This window comes from Rhinolophus sinicus, chromosome 15 (genome assembly GCF_057876585.1).
Source record: "Rhinolophus sinicus isolate RSI-liver-muscle chromosome 15, RSI-T2T, whole genome shotgun sequence".
Lineage (NCBI taxonomy): Eukaryota > Metazoa > Chordata > Mammalia > Chiroptera > Rhinolophidae > Rhinolophus > Rhinolophus sinicus.
This window is the reverse complement of record NC_142515.1, coordinates 109702349-109721606: the sequence shown is the minus strand read 5'-3', so window position 1 is coordinate 109721606 and position 19258 is coordinate 109702349. Positions and strand designations below refer to the sequence as shown.

General features: G+C 38.6%; 1 long non-coding RNA gene across 1 annotated transcript in view; it reads left to right on the top strand.

Moving 5' to 3' along the window:
- Positions 1 to 19258, top strand: part of LOC141572733 (uncharacterized) — a 256279-nt gene that overhangs the window by 10375 nt on the left and 226646 nt on the right. The window contains exons 2-3 of the long non-coding RNA XR_012498174.2: positions 1428 to 1649; positions 2608 to 2753. This is a non-coding gene — a long non-coding RNA (uncharacterized LOC141572733). The remainder of the gene's footprint in view (positions 1 to 1427; positions 1650 to 2607; positions 2754 to 19258) is intronic.

Genomic DNA, 19258 nt, shown 5'->3' with positions numbered 1-19258 from the left:
TATTATTATTTTTTCTGCCAAATTGTCATTAGTGCATCCTGTCAGCCAACTCCACTCACAGAGGCTTCCTCTGGCAACTTATCATGTAGATGTAATGAAGTGTTGAGGGACTTGCCTAGGTTGCAAATAAAACCCCAAATGCCTCGGAGAGTTGGAGTGCCACTCAGCAGTGAAGGGCTGGGCCAGGAATGAACTCCACACCATCATCCCAGGAAAGAGAAAGCAAACATGACTTACGCTTTGTACACATTAAAACAAAAGTCAGGCTCACTAAGTTGGAAAGAGGTCTAATTATTTTTTAAAATGTTGTTACTGTTGTTGGAATTTGTATTTTAAGTCAAAAATTGTATTACAAAATAGATGACAAGTAGTTGAAATATTAACTGAGGGAAACGGTTTTGGCACTCCAAGGAAAACCCTTGTAATTAATCTTCACTGGTAATCTCCTCAGGGTAACCATTACTAATTAGAAACATGTTTTGTCAGCCCATCCAGATTCTAAGCCTGGTGATGGCAGGAGTATATATTTTTTGTACTGCCACAGCCCCAAGATTCAGTGGTATGTTTTGCATACAGCAAGTGTATAATCGATGTAGTTTGTTATTACTCTGCAGGGAGAGCTGAATATAAAATTATACACTTAAGGCAAACACAGAACAGAAGGATTTCCTGGAATCGAGCCATTCTCTTTTCCAGTCACATGCCATTGTTGAGAGAGGAGCCAAGCTCAAAGAGTGAATTTGTTTCTGACAGGGTGAGCCACAACATCTGGAGTCTGGCCCTCCACCCTGGGTTTTGACCTTCTTCTTCAAAAACAGTAGACAGAGAGTGTTCATAGAAAACTGGTTCAAACAACTTAAGAGTATAACCTTGTAAAATCCACTAGGATAGTGTGACTCGTGTTTTGCAGAGAAGTTCACACTGAGTATTATTCTCAGCATAAAGACGTTTAAATCTCTTTGCGTGCAGGTGATATAATTCTCAGCTCTCCATTCGTATTCCCACCCCTCCAAGCTGACCAACATGGTTCTATTAGCCTGTTTCCTTCTTACTCTCTTAGAAGGTTAACATGCTGAGAGGTATTACTTTATTATGTGATAAAAACTTTGTGTTACTTTTAAAAAATTGTGGTAAAACATATATAACATAAATTTTACCATTTTTAAGTTTACAGTTCCGTGGCATTAAGTACATGTGTTAACTTTTTAATCAAAGCACTATTTACATTTTGGGGAGTGTGCTGTTCATTAGCACTTATACCAAAGGAGGGAACAGAAGAGCAGGGACACCCCTTATCATTGAACGGGTTCTCGCCGCCGCAGCTTTGTAAAATGATTTGGTGGCATAGAAAATAGAATGTATTTGACAAAAATGAAAATGTTAAGTTAGCAGTAGCCATTATTCTTGCTATTATTTTCTCTTAACAGAGTTGGTTCCACTGGGCAACAACATAATGCAGATCACAGTTCCCTAAGCTGAGTCGATCTTTACAACCAGCAAGAGCAGACGCATCTGCTGACTCTGGATCCTGGCTGAAAATTCTAGAATACTGCTATCTTGTGGTAACTGCAGCTGGTCAAAGGCCATCTCACCTCTCCATTACCCTGACAGTAGAGACAGACGACCATCACCCTCCTTCTTCTCAGCTGGTAAGACAACTCCCAGACCTTTTCCTTCCATTTGGTAAGATCTGATGGGTCCTTTGAGTTCCATTTCAAATACTCACCTCCAAAACGTGGGGAAAAGATGATGTCAGCAGTAAGAGACCATGTGTTCGAGAAATTAAGGAGCCAAATGAAGGATGGGCCAGAGGGAGTCAGTGAAAGTATTTAAATTTACTTTTGTTTTCGTTTTAATTTCTAGATAGGAGACATTGATGTATATTTGATAATGGAAGTAATAATTCTCTTCCATGGAGACACTGAAGTTTGTAGAGAAAAATGATAGAATCTAAGTGTTGGAAAAGAGGTTTGAGACCAGCTGGTCTGTCTCGCACCCACTGTGTTGTCGCTGAGAGGGATTCATCCAGTTTCTCCTTGGATGAAACACACACAGGGATGAGGAGCTCCTCGTGAGCTCTTTTTAAAGATCACCTAACTCCCTTCACTGTCTCCTGCATTCATCAAGCAACTTGATATAGGGAAGGATGCTGTATTAGTTTGCTAGGGTTGCCATAACAAAATACCACAGACTGGGTGGGTTAAACAACAGAAATTTATTTTCTCATAGTTCTGGAGGCTGGAAGTCTAAGGTCAAGGTGGCAAGAGGGTTGGTTTGCTGAGTCTTCACTCCTTGGCTTGCAGATGGCTGCCCTCTTGCTGCCTTGTCGCGTGGTTATCCCTCTGTGTATGAGCATCCCTATTTTTCCTCCCTTTTCTTATAACTCCAGTCATATCGGATTAGGGCCCCACCCTAACATCTTCATTTATTTAATCACCTCTTTAAAGACTGTGTTTGACTAGGGGCTCCTGAAGGACAGGCATCCTGCCTTCTCCATCATGGGCGGCCAGAGTCTAGCATGGTACTTAGCACCCATAGTAAGTAGGCACTCAGTACTCAAATGAACCCCAACAAAATGAACTGAAATGCATCTCTTTATTCCTCAAGCTCTCTTGTTGGATGCCGAAGCGGGACTGGAAATGGTTGGAGAAACGGGATAAAACAGCCTTATGGGAGCGCCTGGACACATCTGTGCTTTTGCTGCTTTGAAATTGAGATGATTTTCCATGCAGTTATGCACCTGATTCCGTAAGGTAGGTCTTAAGTGACTGTCTTTTGAGATTTCATACTTATCAGTAATGCAATGAGTTTTTATTGTAACTGAAGGGCATTCATGTTGGGAACAGGTGCTAGCTGTGATGTGATGATTTCTCATTTCTAAACATCTAGGGGTAGATAACTGCAGATATTTGATAAAGCCAATAGGTTTGCTTTAAATGGTTCAATGAACTGATCTTTCTATTCTATGTGGACAAATGTTACCATTATTTATTTATGCAGGTTATTATATTCTAGATGACTTATAGTCAATGAGGCATGCTCTTTTATTATTGTTATTATTTCTTTGCCTTTCAGATTTAATGAGATTTACAAACTCTTGGGTATAATAGGTTCTTATGTAGCGCAGAAGATTCATCCTGCTTTCGCTAATGATGTATCATCCAGTTTCATCCATCCATCATTGGTTTGCTCAGTTGGTAGAACTTGCATCTGGCTTTCCTGTTTCTCGTTATGTACACTTTGTTTCTAGTGTCACAAATGTCCTTATGTGGTGGGTACTTTTATTTTCTCTATTTGCTTCTACTTTTGTTCTGATGTTCCTTCCTACTTTTTCATGTTGCTATTAATTTTGAAAGGTCAGTTGTTAAAAATACATCTACCTCATCAAATAAATATTTCAATGCATATATTATTTTCATGTTCACTACCAATTTTTTCATTTGGACCTACTTAGCTGAATATGGAGGATAAAGGTTACCTTTATTAGCCAAAGTATAGTGGTGATTACTGTCCTTTGACTATCACACACCAAAGGATAAGAAAGTAATCCTCCAGGACTGAGATTAAGGTATAAATAAATTGATACACTTCAGTATTGCTTGAAAGCATAGGAGATTATGGTAATAATCAAGAGAATGGCAGTCATGGGAAAACTTCACCTGTTATTTATGCAGTAGTTATAAGACAGTTTAAGTGTTATATCCTGTGTGGCTTGTGGTTCATGGATCAGACAGACTGCCTACTCCCTGGAACCACAAGAGACATCTGTGAATCCACTGTTAGTTCCCGAGCTAAAGGTTCACAGGCAGAGACCATTCATTGATGGGCAGATCCTTACACAAATTAGCAGATAAAATTTATTCTAACGTAGAGAAATCTTGATGTTGGGGGGTATCCAAAAATGATATTAATTTCCATAAGTAGTTTACGTGATTAAAACAATTAAAAAAAATACCTCACCTTGGATGTGAAAATAAAATAGTTATGAAAAAAAAAATAGTGGCAAGCTGGTACACCTACAACAGTGAAATACTTTTGTCATAGGTATAGGAAATCCTCAACAGAAATATTAGAAAAGTATGTAAATAGTCTTACTTAGGAAATAAACAATTAATGATGACCAAGTTCTCAGTCAACAGAACTAAATAGGATTAAAATAATAATTTAAAATATTTTCTCCATACAGCACTTACTTGACTGTCAGACTTCCAGAAACAACTACTCTGAACAATATCTTGCTAATATTTTTTCAGATTCGTACATTTCTGACTTTTCACACCTTTACGTCCTCCGAGTGTACCAAAAATATGTGTACAAACTGTGTATGTTTTTCTTCGTGAGAACTGATAACGTGATAGTTTTCATCTGAGAAGGGTGGTTATCAAAGTTTTGCAAGACAGGGACCCTGTTGCATTTAGCTGTTCACAGAGGTGAGGGGATGTGGTTGGTGGGGGAGGTGTCGTCAAGAGAAAGAATAGAAGCTTCTTCCTATAACCTCCTTGTTAAATCTTGTTTTTGTTATATAACTGAACACGGACATTCAGCCTTGTGTTCTTGATACCGGCTGTTGATGCTCAGGCTCCTGAGAGGAGTTTCCCAGGTGGCTCAAGTTTCGCTGTGATAGTTACATGACAGTGGCAACAATGGCCACCAAGACACTGGCACCAACACCGCAACGCCATGCGTCTTGTGAGAAACTGTGCTGCACCCCCAGTGACCTAATGAACAGGTTCCCCCACTCTGTCCCGTAAGGTGATGATTTGGGGACATTTTCCAAGAGGATAGGCCGCCAAGATCAGGCCTTCCAGTGCATGACCTCACTCCTGAGAAATTCCAGCAAGTTATTAAGCAATTTTATTTTTTTACAAGGAAAATTTCAATTTTCTATTCCCGGGCTGTTTTGCACATGGTACTTGGCGACATCATTTTTCACTTAGGCTCATGAGTGCTGCCATCACACTTATGACAGGCTGAACTGAGCAACGGCTTGGAGGATATTGCACAGATAGATCCAACAAAATTTGGCTTCAAGGTCCACAAAACTTATCGGTGACACTAGCTTTCCAAGGGAAGCAAATATTCCCATTAGTTTAATGTCTGGAAATGTTTGTGTATCATCTTCTAATGTCCATTAGATGGGTGTTGGAGACTGGGAAAGTGACCCAGGTGGTCACAGTACATAGACCATTTATGTTCTTCTTTGACGACCAACTCACCTCTGGGCTCCTGGGAGCCGTTTCCAGTGAAATGGAGAGAAGAGAGAATCATAATTATGTCTCAACCCTAGTTCATCACCCAAAAGGGACTTGTATTTCTACATGTGCCCTTATAAATCTTTTAGCTAACTCAGGGCTCAAATGTAAAACCTGGTTCCCTAGGGAACTTTTTAATATAAACTAAAGTCTGGTTTGGGCTGATTTTTTTTTTTCTTTAACTTGGTGAAATGGATTTACTCATGATAGTTACAGATTTAGTACAAAGTGTTATTTATTTTGCATGATACTAAAAAGCAAAAACCAAACACAAATAAACAAAAAGCAGAAACATCCCTTAAATACCTTATAAATCAAATTGTGTATAAATTTGTATATATGAAAATGTAGTTTAGAAACTGGTACAACATTTAGAAGAAGCATAATATTTGGACGGGCAATGTAATCATCATTATTTTGCTTGGTTTTACTTTTTAACTGAATAATGTTTTTACCTTCCTATAGTATATACCCATAGGGGATAAAGTAATGGAAATACGACAAACTTGTCCTTTCTGGTTGTTCTTGAGTCCCATGACAACTATAAAACCTGATCCCGATCCAGTTGGGTTCAGTACAGGTTAAATCCTGAGTACAAGTAGTATTCTGGAGTTAATCTCCCAAGGAGCTCTACTCTGAAGTCTTAACCACCCCCAGAGGAAGAGATTCTGTCTGGTCAGCACTATGAGAGCCAAGCCCTCCTTTAAAATCTGGATTGGCTGATACTACATGTCAAAGTCCAGACAGAGTGATAAATTACTCATAAATGAAAAGAGAAGAAACTATTGCAGTGATGGTCACTGGCTAGAATGTTGGTAATTCCCGTTCTATAGCTGTTCTTTTAGCTACAGATTTTTAATAGAATTTTCATCTCTTTAATTGTGAATTAAAAATTTTTAAATTGAACACTTCTTTCTGTGTTAATTTGCCATTGTGTGTGTACGTGTGTATGTGCCTGTTCATGTACTTTGCCTATTTTATTTTGTTATTCATCTTTTTTTATTAACTCACTTGAGTTCTTTGTATATATATTTTATTTTATTTTTTTGTTTATTAAATTTATTGGGGTGACATTGGCTAGTAAAATTATATAGGTTTCAAGTGTACATTTATAATACATCAGTATATATTTGACCCCCTTTTCCCTCTTCTACCACCCCCCTCTTCCCTTATCCTCTGGTAACCACTAAACTGTTTGTTGTCTGTATCAATGAGTTTTTGCGACAACATGGATGGATCTTGAGATTATTATGCTGAGTGAAATAAGTCAGACAGAAAAAGTCAAGAACCGTATGACTTTGCTCATATGTGGGATATAAAACTGAAAGCAACAAAGGAACAAGACAAACAAACAAAGGTACAGATCTTTTTAAAACTGAACATTTGATTCTTAATTTCAAGTTCTGAATTTGAATGGCAGAGTAAGTCACTGGAAGCTGTTAGCAAAAACTATGTTGTCTGGAAATGATCCTTGGGGTCTCTAGAATTCTACAAAGAAATAATAGAAAACCCAGGGACCTCTAAATGTGATGTGACCTGCTGGGAAAAAAATAGCTTGCATTTTCTGGGGGAAAGGTCACTATTTATGTAATCATTTCAATTATGATTCTACCTATTATCTGTATATCCCAGAAGTCATAGGTTAATAGAAACCTTTCCAAAGACACATGCGTTGAACTTAGGGAATAAGGTCATATATTTGCAAAATTCAAGGTTTATTGGGAGGGGCATCTGTCTCAAGTTCAAGTTTTGTAGGGAACACTGGCTGCTGGCACATACTTTCTTGGCTTCTGTATTCTTTCTGTCTTCATCCAACACTGCTTATTCTTCAAACTAGCAGAAGCTATTTGAGCCTTCAGGGATGGATGTCCCCTACACCCAGCATCTTGTAAGCAATAAAGGTATGTGTTCCATTCACCTCATGAAGAAAGGGCCTCAGCAAGCAAGTTTGTAATATTAGTCATATGCTTTTATATTTTAGTTCACAATTTATGTTGGAGTAATATATTTTTTTTGGTCTGAGTGTTTTTGTTGAGTCACTTTGAATTTGTAGCTTTTAATTCAATTTAGTTCAAAATTGATTTTCTGTATTCAGGATGTGCTAGGAGCCATATTCAAAAGGCTGTGAAGGATGCTGTAAATGAATAAGACAGAAGTAATACAAATAAAGAATTAGCATATGAAAAAATTTCAACTTCAGGAGTAATCAATAAATGCACATTAAAATGAGATTTCCCCCCCCCCCCCCAACACCCGTCAAATGATCCAAGATTGGAAAAAAAAAAGAATGTTGGTGAGGCTCAGATGCTAGGGCACTTTGTTATTCTGCTGGAGGAGTGAGAGAGACAAAGCAAAGGCCCCAGGGAAGGATCAAGGTTGGAAGCAGCAGGGAAAGTTTTTGGAAGGATTAACACTTGAGCAAGAACTTGGAGGAGGGGTGGAATTTAGACAGAGGGAGGGTGGGAATGGAAGGCAGGGGCCATAGCGTGATTAAAGGTGGTCCCTTTTCACGCTACTGTGTTGTGGAGATTTATCCATCCTGGCACATGAGCTCTGTCTCAGTTATTTGAATATTTTTATAATATTTCATTGAATAAATATATAATTTGTTTACCCATTCTCCTACCGATGGACAATTAGATTGCTTCCAAATTTTGTTGTCACTTAGCTCTTGTGAACATTTTTGCAGCTGTGTTCTTGTGCACATTGGAGAGACTTTTCTCAGGATCTATGCTGGGGACTAAGATTACTGAGTCATGGGATATGCACTAACTAGTTCAAATTGCTCCAAAATGTCTGTGCCAATTGAAACTCCCACAGTGATGTTGAAGACTCGAATTTTCCCATATCCTTATGCTAATATTAACAGGCATACATTTTTATCAGTTTGATGGATATGAAGAAGTGAAAAAAAAATTTGAAGCTCAGAATTTTTTTGGTTTGTATATTTTTGAGCCATTTAGATTTCTTCTTGAGCAAATTGCCTGTTTTTCCCTATTTTCTATTTCTTGTTTTTTCTATATCTTTATTGACGTATAGGTCTTCATCATATATTATAAATGTCATGTTTTTAAAAACTCAATTAAGTGAATTGCACATATTTTCACTTCCTCTGGGTCTTGTTTTTTAAAATTTTATTGTGGTCTAATTTCATTCAGAACTAATTTTAATTTAGGCAAAATTATGAATCTTTTTGATTATGATTTTCTAGGACTTGTGTAAGAAATTCTTTTCTAATGTATTTCATAAAGAGAGCATCCTAACATTTTTTCTAGACATTTTGCTTTTCATATTTGTCTAATTGGCCTGGAATTTATTATTTTTACGTATGGTCTGAGATAGGCTTGTAATTTTTGTTTTCCAAAAAGATAACCAACTGTCCAAGTCCATAAATATTTCTTTATCTATTTTATTTTTATGTATTTATCACATGCCAGGCAAGTTTATACAGACTTCAGTGAGCAAAAAATTATGGGAATCCTCTTGATGGCAAAGTGTGTACACATATTTCTGTAGTCACTGGTATTCCAGAAGCAGCTAAAGGATGGTGAATACAGATCTGATTGAGTTTGAATTCCAACTGTCTCACTTCTCAACAAAGCAGGGTAAAAAGAACATTAACAAAATGCATCCATTTGAAAAAGTAGGTATGGAAATGAATTTAATTGGAGAAATATGAGCTGTCTAATTTCAAATGGTTGAAAGGACTGGATTATAAGGCTCTCCACTGGACTCTGGAAATATTAGAATAAAATGAAGAGGACCCCTAATAACACCAACCCCCCAAGAGCCTGGACTAAATAAATTGGACAAAATAATATCAGTGAGGAGCAAGGTATTTGAAAACCATTTATTCTTAGGAAAAGAACTGTGTACAGATAGCAACAGGACTTGGCTCACTCAACCCTATTCCCAAGCAACTTTCCCCTTGCCCACCTCTTTTAAAGAGGCTGAAAAGCGAACCACTCACTTTTCGTAGACCCTTTTCACTTAGGGTGGCCAGGTAGCGCAACTCTGGCCAGAGAAGCAAGTGTACTGCATTCCTTCCCATGCAAAAAGACAAAGCTGCTTGGGGATAAGACCTTTAACCTTCTCCCTTTCTTGCTTGCTGGAAATTGGATGTGGGACCTGGAAGTGCAGTAGCTATCTTGTGAGCCTAAAGACAGAGACTTGGGTCATTTTGAGCTACTCTTGCCAGGCTGGTGTTTCTACCCTTAGACTTAATGTGGCCAGAGACAGAATAAATCCATATCTGTGTAAATCTTCATAGTAAAAGGTTTTATTTTTAAAATTCATTTATAGCCAAACAGATGCCTACTACCTGATACAGCTTTGATACCTCGTTCGTTTGTTCATTCATTCATTCATTCATTCATTCAATATTGGTTAACACTGAAAACATTTACACTAATGGGTGTGTGTTAGTGAAGTGAGGATTGAATAGAGGAAGGGAAAGGAGAAGATGGCATGTATCCCTTGTGTATCCAGAGTTTAATTTATATTAGGAGAACTAAAGCATGACCATGGATTAAGAGGCAGTTTATCATGAGTACCCCCGTACTAACATTTTGCCCCAAGTTTTCATCAGATGATCTTCTACAAGCATCTGTGATTCATTGTGGCATCTTGGGCACCACATAGACATCTTTGGGCATCAAACACTAAGTCCTAAGGATACATATCATGTGCTCCTAAAGTCACATAAGGACTATTTTGCAGTATGAGATGTCTATGGAAAGTTCCTTTTGGAGCTAAAGGATATTAGATTCAAGAGACGCAAGCATTCCAACCCATGGCCGGTAGCCACAGGATGGTCTCTATTCTATTGGTGTGGCCTGCTGCCATTTTGTGTCACCATCCTGTGCAGGCAGAGCAGAAGAGGCACGAACGTCGAGAAAAGCACACGTACAGCCAAGGATTAGAGTTAGGGTGCAAACTGCTGAGACCTTGTTTTTTATCCTGGTATCCTTCATCATGACTAATTTCTCTGGATATTTCAGGGACTCAAAAATGTTTGCTCTTTTTGATTGTATCTAGTTTTATTTCGTGGCCATAATGTAACCTAGAATATACAAAGATATAGTCTGACTTCTAGCATTACTGGTCATTCCTAGATTTAAATTTGGCAATGAACACTCTATCTAGTTTCCAGTTCTCTGAGCCAGATGGATGAATTCCACAGCAAGGATAAGTCATGCCACCTTCCTTCCCACAGAGTGTCCTCTGCTTATGGTCAAGGGCTAAAGCCCGGGTGGCAGGGGGAATGAGGGAACAAGATAAAGGCATGGCCATAGAGGGGCCTAGCCCTAGGCAGCCCTAGGTCATCCTTGGCCTAAAGAACCTCTAGGAATATGAGCGGGGAGGCATTTCCGATTGTCAGTTCCCCTTGGATTTCCTAAGTGTTCCCATGAAGCTGTTATTCAGGATTTTATAGTGATCCTGGTCTTGGCCTTGATGTGCCATTCAGGTTCTGACTGCCCCATGGTCTATCCCTGGCACTTTGAATCTGACCAAACTTGGGCTGAGGCTATAGAAGAAGCAATTTAAAGTGTAAGAGTGCGGGGTTGAGGTTAGGGGAAGCTTGTCAACTTATTAGTAAGATGCTGAAATGTCTTCCCTTGGAAAATCCTCCAACTAAGCCTTCCGTGTTTTGCTCTGCTAACTTCTTAGAAAAAGATGATTCAGCTATGAGAAATAGAATGCCTCGTGTCTTAAGACTTTGATCTCTATCTCAGAAACACAATATGAGATGATGTGGCTTTACCCTACTTGCTTTTTCCCCACCTTTTTTGAACATTACCCTTCTTGATTAAAAAATGCCATGCTTACAAGATCAAAAGTTTGTGATAAAGATTTTTATTCCCTATAAAGTCATTGAAACTGTTTTTGTTTGTTTCGGGGATTGCTTAGTCCATCTGTGATTACCTCAGTGCAGCTTTCCTTGATATAAACAGAAAAGCTTTAAAAAATTCAATGAATCCCAGTGTTGGTTAACTTTAGAATTGGCTCATGCTGAAGTTCATATTGACCTCAGAGTTCAAGTTTGTCTTTTGAGGTTGCTTTGACTTTGGGGCGGATAGATATTGGAACTTTCCGTGGAGAATATTGCGTGATTGACTTGTTTTTCTTCTCCATGATGTTAGATGGAAAATCTCCCTGACCAGAAGCCTCACTCCTCACTCAAAGAGGTGGTCCATCTGCTGTATCACTGGCTGTACAGAGGAAAGAGTCTCAAGGTCAATTGATCCAGCAACCAGCTATTCTATTCTATTCTGCTAATCTCTATTTGGCACCCCCCACTATCCTTTTATTCTATTACAGCCTAGCTTCTTGAAGGAGTTGTCTACACTCTTTTTTTTTTTTTTTTTTTTTTGCATTTACAAAACGTGAAATATATTTGACATATAACATTGTGCAAGTTTAAGGTATACAACATGTTGATTTGATATATTTATGAATTGCAGTATGATTGCCCTTGTAGTATTAGCTTCTAAACTTAATTTTTCTCCTTCTTCACCACTAATTCTTGTTGAGCCCACTGCGATCCTTGCATTGACCATTTCAGTTAATTGTTCTGTCTAAGGTCACCGTGATATCCTAATTGTCAAGTTGAGTAGATTCAGTTTTGGTCCTTCCTATTTGACTTCTCTATGGCATTTAGCCATTTATCACTCAACTTTTTTTGGGGGGTGCAGTTCTTGAACATAAATTCTATATTATAAACTTAAAGGTAAAATTTAGCTTCTTTTTTTATGTTTAACCTTCAGCACAGATACTAATTTTCCTTAAGGTACTAAATCCTAATCTTTAAAAAAAATAATTAATAGACTTTGTTTTAGAACAGTTTTTGGTTCCTTGAAAAATTGAGTGGAAAATGCAGTGTTCCCATATACCTCTTCTTTCCCTTCTTGTAGTTTTTATATGCTTTAGTGTGGTACATGTGTTACAATTAATGAGTCAATATTGATATCTTATTGTTAACTAACATCACAGTTTGCATTAGGGTTCACTCTTTGTATTGTACAGTTATATGGATTTTGATAAATGCATAATGTGATATATCTACTATTATAGTGTCATATAGAATAGTTTCACTTTCCTAAAAATCTCTTATGTCCCGCTGATTGATTCCCCTTTCCTCCCCCTGAGACCCTGGCAACCACTAATATTTTCACTGTCTCTATAGTTTTGCATATACTTGGAATCATACACTATGAAGCCTTTTCAGATTAGTTTCTTTCACTTAGCAACATGCATTTAAGTTTCCTCCATGTCTTTGTGGCTTGCTAGTTCATTTCTCTTTATCACTGACTAATATTCCATTGTCTGGATATACCACGGTTTGTTTATCCATTCACCTACTGAAGGACAGTTTGGCTGTGTCCAAGTTTTGGCAATTATGGATAAAGCTGCTGTAACATCTGTGTGAGGTTTTAGTACAGACACATGTTTTCAACTTATTTGAGTTATTATCATTTAATTTTGAAAGTCTGTCCTTCCTTGACTTTCATGGCACCCTCTCCTCTGTTTGCCCTCCAGAGGTTCCCCTCCCTTCACGTTTCCCTTTGCTCATGCCTCTTTTTCTGCCAGCCTCTTAAATGGTGGCGTTTCCCAGGGTTCTATGTTGGGCATATTTATTTTTTCAGTATTTCACACATTCTTCCTGAATGGTCTCTTCCAGGACTTCAGTGGTCACCTCACTGATGTGCCCGAAACCTGTATTTCCATAGCAGGCCTTTTCCTTGATCCCCAGACCTCTGCATGCTCCTTATTTCTTGGATTTTTCCTATACAGAGACATGGGCAACACTGTAGAGATCTTGAAAGGATATCTGAGTCGGGGACCATTTTTCGTATGGAAGTAAAATTGTTTCTGACGTATATGTATGTTGGGGAGGCTTTCGTACTTTATTTCCTCTAGTGCAGGGTTTCTCACCCTCAGCATTATTGACATTTGCACCAGATAATTTTGTGTTGTAGGGGACTGTCTGTGCTTGGTAGGATGTTTAGCAGCATCTGTGGCCTTTCCTCTCTAGATGCCAGTAATACTGCCCCTTCCTCCCAAAAACACATCTCCAGACATGGCCAAACGTCCCCCTGGTGGAGAGAGTAAGGAAATAATCCAACCCCCACAACCCAAACACACAGCACTTTCCACCCCTTTGAGAACTACTGCACTCACTTAATGTGCTTTCCACTACTGCTCTCTTTTTCACATTTCTGCTTTTTCTGAATTGCCCTTTCTCAGGGTGAATACCTGAAAAGCTTCTAGTTATCCTTCAAGACTTGACTCACCTCCCTTACTAAGTCCTTTCTCAGATGCTTTTCCCTTCCTTTCTCTACAGAATTACCTCTTTCTTTGTGCCTCACTGTCTTCCTGTGATGGTACCGCGCTTGCTTATTTATATGTGTCACTCGTCTCTGCGTGGTGAGCTGATTGATGGTGGGCACCACGCTTTCGTCTTTGAATCCCCAGCACCTTCCACACTGTGTGGCAATTCATGTGCCCAATTAAAAGGTTGAATAAAGGAACCATAATTGCCTCTGCTGGTTAAAATACTCGTAACACTATGCACAGCTCCTTCAAAACACTTAGTTTAGTTACAATTTTTCATTTTTTAAAAAGTGTAATTATTAAATTAATGTCTTTCCCCTTCACTAGGCAGACCACAATAAGCTCCCTGAAGGCAGAAGCTATAAGCGGTTTTTGGTCATCACTGATCCATGCGGTGCCTGGCCCTTTATAGGTGCTCAGAACATAGAATGAATAAGTGAGCTCAGGAAAGAGGGGCCTTAGGAGGGTCAATCGGGGCTTATTAACAACTACCCAACAACGACAACCAATGTTAGTTTAAAAAGTGTTTTCATAGGTATTATTCTCATTTAATAATCACAAAAACCCCGATAAAAAGGTATTGTTTCTATGTTATAGATGAGAACACTGAGGAAGCTTTGAGAAATTAAACATGCTAAGGTCTCATACCCCTAATCATTGTATTACAAAATCTGGGCCCTGGGTTATTTCTTGTCCAGACAGCCAGATTTGGGGGAGATCAGTAACTGTTTTAATGGCATATTAAGTGAATGAGTAATTGTGTGATTATACTGTATTTGTTGTGCATATTGGTTCAGAGAACAAGCATTTTTACATCTATAGGAGGAAAGGTCACTGGAATTTATAATAACTGCTCATAGCCCCTTACCAGCCCTCTAGTAACACAGACTAGAATTGCAGAGGCCAGTCAGAGAGAGTCAGTACAAGGAATGTTATAGGTCCAGTGGATGAATAAACCAAATGGGACAAGAATGTTGGTGTTTTGAAGAATAAAATACTTTCTCAACATTAAATTGCAATATAAATGATTGACAACCTGAATGAGATAAAGGACGCCTAGGCCAGTTGTTCTTAAGCTCTGTTGTTATAGAATCATTTGATGGGACTAATATAGACCCATTAATCCTATCTTTTCTTACCACTAGAAACATGGGAATAATACTTTACCCTCACTATTCTGGAAGTAGTGGGAAGTATGAGTTTACATGTTTGAGAGCCTATTGTGGGTAAGTTATTAATATGTTCTTGAAATTAAGTAGAGACATGAGTGTATTATGAACTTGAGTGCTATAGGAGACCAGCTGAAACTCTTTTGCAGGACATCGGAATTCCCAGAGCACAGTTAGATGTCACTGACTAATCAATCACCCCAGACTTTTTACTCAAGAATGCTGATGAGTTGAATTCTGAAAATATATATGCATAGAAAAGGTAAAAAGGGCTTTCAAATCTGTAATAATTCCTTTTAGAAAATAGATTAGAAATGAGGATAGATTCTTCATGAGGTGGACAATTGTTACTGCTAGTAATGCTCTTTGTATTATATCACCAGGCCAGTTCAATGGAGACATTCACCAGTTAATTTTTGAATAACAAGGGAACTCCATTCTACGATATGAATATCCAACTAGAGAAAAGTTCTCGGCAAAAAAGTAGCCTCTATTTTAAATAATACTTGCTGAGGTGTATGGAAAATTATCTATGATGATACCAACGGATAGTCTATACCCTATAATTTCACATCTGACAGAAAAAGGATGACATATCTAGTCGTATATGAGGAGACATGTGGAATTCCAGTGGAACTTTCTTGATGGGGCTGATGGAGACCTCTTCTTAATGATGTTTGACCCCTTTTGCAACCAGTGGAAAGACTGAAGATAAATGTGAGTGAAGGGAAGTGATTCTAATAATATTAATATGAATGCATGAGCTAGCAATCTTTGGGTTACTGATCATTGACTGATTTCCTGGTGACATCTTTATCAAGGGATGACCTTGTTGCTGAAAATTACAGTAATGGGAAAATATATAGCTACTGATGAGAGCATGTGAATATTGGCTTTGTGTGAATGTGTGTGTATGTTACATGGAGATATTGTCACTCTATTGGCAATTGTTTCTTGTTCTTGAGACAAGAATATAATGGAAACTCAACAGAATTTCTCTTTGGCCAGTAAGCTTTTTATTTTGTCCTTTCTGACCCTTATATTCATACTTATGACCACCCACAGGCGAATCCAAGAGAACAAGAGACAACATTCATAGCCTGGAAAACTAGAATGAATTTGTGTACATTTCAATTTAAACGATCCTTTTTAGGGGAATTAATGTTGTGATGTTGGAAGGCATTATTTCATTCACAAAACATTTGCAAGATCTATTATGTGTGAGATTAATCACATGTAAATATTTGGTAGAAGTAAAGCAAATTGATTCCCTGCAAAAGGGACCCAGTGGTGGGAACGAGCCCAGTGAGGAGAGGCTGTGTTTCACTTTTCTAAGCATCACCAACAGAGCTGCTTATTCTCCGAGCCTGGAAGAGACCCAGTGGGATTTAGTTTTATGAGGTTTAATGTAAAGGTGTTGTATTTCATGAGATGAAATCATAACACAGTGGGTTGCAAGAATTTTGAGAGATTATTTTTTTCAGAGTGTTGGCAAGCAGCGTTCTCTAGGGACTTTTGTGTCTAAAAGAGAAATATAGATCTTCTTTCATAGGATTGAAATGATAACTAATCTTTAATTCTTTTTAGATGGCCAGGGTTTGACTGGTGAGGCTGATTTGGAATTCACGTAGCAAGTCTGCCCTCTCCAGTTGGCCTTTCTTGAACCGGTGACTCTGGTGCATCCTAAAACTCCAGGGTCCACGTGCAATGCATTTTTTGCCTCCCCCTCACGCCTAACCCATGATTAAGGATCTTTCTACTTATTTATAGATCATACCTTTAAGCTTCACACACAGTTTGATTCCCCATGAATTTTGACAATCCAAATGAATATTTGGCCAAGACAAGAGAATGCTATCAAGCTGTATCTCAGGTTTCTTCCCTCTCCCACTCTTATATACGTTTAAGCTGAGAAAAGTTCTCTGTCTCCATTTTAGAGAAAGCTGAGCCATTCCCTTGACTTAGGTTTGACCTTTTCTTTTCTTTTTTTTTTTACTTTGTTCTGGAACACATATAACTGTCCTTAGGCTAAACATCTCTCTACTTTTGTGACCATTTCATCTCCAATTTCCCTGCAATGCAACATCTTGAACCAGGTTTCTCATGAATGCCAGGGGAGAAACAAGACACTGTGGGGGGAAATCTGGTGCCTCGTCTGATTTCCTGATTTTGATGTGTATGGAAGGGAGTTTTCGTTCTCTGTAGCTGAGGGCCTTCTTGAAACATGGTTCAGGCAAGAATGTTTTGGAAGTGCAATTAATTCAGCATGGGAGACTAGCAAAACTGATGTATGCCCATTGTATATAGCTCTTCTCCCAGGGAGATTTCTTTTCTTCCCTCATTTCAGAAATAATAGATGCAATCTTAAGACTTTAAAAATGTTCTGTAGCGGCCGGCATATCATCTGTAATGATAAAAAGATGTGCACATCAGCACAGATGTGTTTGTATCAAATCGTGTGCATGATGTATCTCGTGTGGGGCCTCTAGTGAATTCTCATGGTAATACTGATGAAATTAGTGCTGTGGAGGGAGGAGGGAGGAGTTATGAGTTATTACCATCAAGGAACAAATGTTACATTCCTATCTTTCTCAAACGCTTTTCTGCAAATACATGTCAGAGCAGGCTGTCATTCGGAGGGAGTCCAGCTTTGGGATGCTGCGAGGAGTCAGGCTGAGGGAGGTTAAAGAGCTGGGGCATAATGAACAAGAGGAACAAGCTTATTTGCAGCTGTAGACTATCACCTATCACCTTGTTTCTCAGACTTGCCTGTTCACCTGGGAGGTGTGTGAACCATGGAGATTCTGGCAGACTTGGCAAGTCCGAATCTCCAGTGGAGGGACCTAAGAACTGGAATTTCTCATCAGCAGACCAGTGGTTGTTGTGGTTCGGCATGTGTGGGAATCACTCACCTCACAGAATCAGGATGGGCATTTAGAAATGGGTGGGTTTTGTGAGTGGGTGTGTTAGGGGGTCAGGGTGGGGATGATAAATGGCATCGCCAATGGGACCATTCTGCCTCTGTGTTTGCTGAGAAGTGGCTTCAATAACATTGCCCTCACATTTCTCAATGCTCTCAGTGCTTTAAATGCTCCATCCAGTATATTTCTTTCAAAGTTGGTTCCAGAAAGACCTCTGTCTTTCCTAAGAAACTGGTCTGTTTTCTTCTATGAGATGAGGATTTGGCCACTTACTGAATTCCCTCTTTGCCTCATTTACCAGGAAACGTGATGCTGGTTTTAGGTTCAGTCCCTGTTGCCATTTCTACTATTATGGTTGGCCTGTTAGGTTTCCTCTCTACCATTGTGCTACCTTCTTTTTAATTCCTATTTTGGTGAGTTTTATGTTTGTTATATATATAAGTGACTTCTCATTTCTTTTCCCCCCTGAAAAATGGCAGCATATGAATACATTAACTTAACTCTCAATGAATAGTTGTTAATGGAGGGAAAAGAAGATGGTGATTTAAATGATGACTGATTTAAATCACTTTCATTTGGACTCTGAGTGTATTTGTAGCCACACCACACAAATATGCATTTTATCCTTATTCCTGTCAATGACTGCTGTGCCTAGGGAGAGAACCAAAGAGGCCTAGGACGATTATGGATATTTGGGAAAGTGACTATCCTGAAGTCAATTGACATAATTTGCTTATGCAAATAGTAGCTCTGTAAAGGTAGGGTGATTTTTTTTCTCTACTGTTCATAATTCACAGCTATGGGTTTGATTAGAGATATGATAGGCAGCACTTTTTTGTTTAAAATTAAAAGAAAAATACATTGAGGTGTGGAATGGGTGAAAATTGTGAAGGGGAATATTGTCAATAATATTGTGATAAATTTGCACAGTGACAGATGATTACTAGACTTAGTGTGGTAAGCATGTTGTAAGATATATACAAGGTGTGATAAAAAGTACAGTGAATGTTTAAATTAAAAAAATGTGTTACAGTAAAATACACATTGCCAGTAATCCCACTCAAAATGCACCCCTCGCTTCAAACTCACTTATCCTGTTGTTCTTGCCACTTTCTGAAGCAGTTCTAGAAGTCCTCTTTTGTGAGTGTCTTTAGTTGTGTTGTCATGGCTGCTTTGATGTCCTGAATCATTTTGACTTTGGGGAAGACCCATAAGTTGCACAATGCCAGATCCAGTGAATGAGGTGGATGAGGACACACCGCAATATTTTTATTTGACAGAAATTGCCGTGTACCAGAAGTGACATGTGACACAGATTGTTGTCATAATGGAGGATGAAACCGTTTGCCCAGTTCTCACGCTTTTTCTATGCACATCCTCTCTTAAACGCTCTAATAAGCCCTTATAATATTCAGAGTTCACAAAGTATTCCTGGGTACAAACTCAGCTTGCACAATTCCATCATGGTCAAAAAACACAATAGCATTACCTTGATTTTATGAGCAGCCGGAGGTTTCATTCTCCATCATGACAACTCTCCGTGTCACACGTCGCTTCTGGTATACATCAATTTCTGTCAAAC